The sequence below is a fragment of the Bubalus bubalis genome, chromosome 6 (genome assembly GCF_019923935.1).
Source record: "Bubalus bubalis isolate 160015118507 breed Murrah chromosome 6, NDDB_SH_1, whole genome shotgun sequence".
Taxonomy (NCBI): Eukaryota; Metazoa; Chordata; class Mammalia; order Artiodactyla; family Bovidae; genus Bubalus; species Bubalus bubalis.
The window spans coordinates 106,966,758-106,969,461 of record NC_059162.1 but is presented as its reverse complement, the minus strand read 5'-3'; the positions used below and the strand labels follow the sequence as shown (position 1 = coordinate 106,969,461).

Sequence of the window (2,704 nt, the reverse complement as noted above, 5' to 3'; positions counted from 1 at the left end):
CCTTCCCTTTAATTAATTCTCTCATCCCCGTCGTGTTTAACATAGACTGGAGCCTGTGCCTCAGATGAGTTCATCTGGCTCTGCAAGAGGGGATTCCCAGAGATGCTTTTTTCTGAACAAGCCGTCTTGTCAGTGTAACGTCTGTGAGTATAGCTTTCCACTTGAGCTCTGTTATAATACCAAGTGGTCCTTGTCCCTTGAAACTAGCCTTAGGAGTTACAAATGACACCCTGGTGAACAGCTTAACGCTGCCTACTATGAGGCCATCCTACCCCTCCTACCCATGAGCAGGTTACTTACTTAATGCACTAAAAGGGAGATGGGGTCCACCCAAAACAAAGTTCAGAGCTCTTGCCTTTTAAAATCCATATCTCAGCTCTTCCACAAGAATGTCATTCTTTTAAAAAAAATTATTTATTTTACCTGGCTGAGTCAGGTCTTAGTTGCAGCACATAGGATCTTTAGTTGTGGCATGCGAACTCTTGGTTGCAGCATGTGGGATCTAGTTCCCTGACCAGGGATCAAACCTGGGTCCCCTGCATTGGGAGCACAGAGTCCTAGCCACTGGACCACCAGCGAAGTCTCATGAATGTCGTTCTTATAGATGATATCTGCACACAGTATCACTTCCATGGACAACATCCAGAGGAACTGTGGGCATTTAGTGGGGACCCAAAGATGGCACCAGAACAAGGGTCCTTGTTGCCCCAAATCCTTAAGCACAGGAACTCCTGAAGTCACCAAATGATGCCATCTGTGCCCTGATATCACAGTGTGACATTTTCCCCCATAGAGCCAGGGAGCTCCACAGTCTCACCTGGGAGTGCAAAGGCTGGTGGCCCCTGTAAAGAGGGGACCCTGCCTCTGGTCCAGAGCCTCATATGGCTGGATCTACATGGCTTCAGAGAGGGCTGCTGAGGGGCAGTGCCCTGAAAGTCAGTCCAAGCAGGAATTGTTAGCTACAAAAGGAAAGAAAATGTGTTTTAGCAATCATGGGGTGCCATATACAACAGTCAACAAACACAGGATTCCATTGCTGGCGTAACCCTTGGCCAGGGACCTCTCCACCCTGTTTCCTACCCACCCCACCCTACTCCCTTCCCCTTGACTAACTCTTTGCTCCAGGATTGGGTGCAGGGTGGTTTTCATCTCAACTCCTCCACTTACCGATTGTGTGAGCTTAGTCACATTGTTCAGCATCCCGAGGCCTCAGTTTCCTAATTGGTAAATTGGAGGTAAAAGTAGTTCTTACCTTATAATATTATGAAGGGTTCTTGAATGTAAAAGGCTTAACTCTGCCCAACATAGTGATAAATGCATAAACCAGTCTCAAACTTCCTGGCCTTCAAGTGTGTTCTTCCCTCTGCTCCAAATTCCCTTCCTTCTTCTTAGCCTGGAGAATTCCTACTTTCCTTTCGAGGTTCATCCCTGATGATATCTCTTCTAGGAAGTGTTCCCCATCCCCCTCCAAGCTGTCTCCATGGCTTCCTCCGTGCTCCCACACAATAGTGCTCCCTCACCAACAACAGCAGTAAACACACTTGGGTACCATTTTATTTTCACAGTTCTCACTGAACTGTGACATCCTGAGGGCAGAAATTATGTCATCCACCTTTGGAGCCCCAAATTGTGGTTCCATTCCTCTTATAAAGCAGACACTCAGTAAAAGTTGGCTGATTTAATCTACGTAATGGATTAGTTGTGTTCGTTAATGAGGGAGAAGCAAGGAAAACACACAGAGGGGTCCGACAACCACGTAAGGCATAGCGGGATTCAGCATCTCTTTGAGAAGTGTAAATAATAAACCCTACAGCTGTGATGTTCTACCCTACTGATTTAATTCATCTGCGGTAGGACCTGGGAATCCAATATTTTTTAATGTTTCATATGTGATTCTGCTGTGTAGCCAGATTTGAGGACTACTACTCTCCCATCCTGTCCTAGGAGTTCAAAGGAGAGGCAACTCCTAGGACTTTCCATATCCACACAGCCTGGCCACATCCCTCTAGGAGTGGCGTCTACCCACAGGGGCTGGTCTGTTGGCTCCAATCTGGCCACTGAGCATCATGGGAAAGGTAGAACAAGTTAAGAAAGATGGAGAACAGTATGTGCGGTGCTGTTCTGTGCTTGGTCACTCCGCCATGTCCAGCTCTTTGCAACCCCATGGACTGTGTAGGCCACCAGGCTCCTCTGTCCAAGGGATTCTCCAGGCAAGAGTACTGTGGGTTGCCATGCCCTCCTCCAGGGGATCTTCCCAACCCAGGGATCGAATCCAGGTCTTCTTCATTGCAGATGGATTCTTTACCATCTGAGCCACCAGGGAAATCCACAAATACTGGAGTGGGTAACCTATCCCTTCTCCAGGGGATCTTCCCAATCCAGGAATAGAACCGGATTCTCCTGCATTGCAGGCAGATTCTTTACCAGCTGAGCTATCCGGGAAGCCTTGGAGAACAGTATGGAGGTTTCTTAAAAAACTAAAAATAGAGCTATCATATGACCCTACAATCTCTCTCTTGGGCATATATCTGGAGAAAAACATAATCCGAATGGATACATGCACTCTAGTGCTCATTGCAGCACTGTTAACAATAGTTAAGATGTGGAAGCAACCCAAGTGCCCACCTATAGAGGAATAGTTTAAGAAGATGTAGTGTATATACCCTGTGGAATATTACTCAGCCATTAAAAAGAATGAATTAAC

At 46.7% G+C, this 2,704-nt stretch overlaps 1 non-coding gene across 1 annotated transcript; it reads right to left on the bottom strand.

Annotated features, from left to right (window-relative positions):
• Positions 1–506: 506 nt before the first annotated feature.
• Positions 507–579, bottom strand: TRNAG-CCC. The gene has a single exon. It is a non-coding gene; the product is annotated as a tRNA-Gly (tRNA).
• Positions 580–2,704: the final 2,125 nt, after the last annotated feature.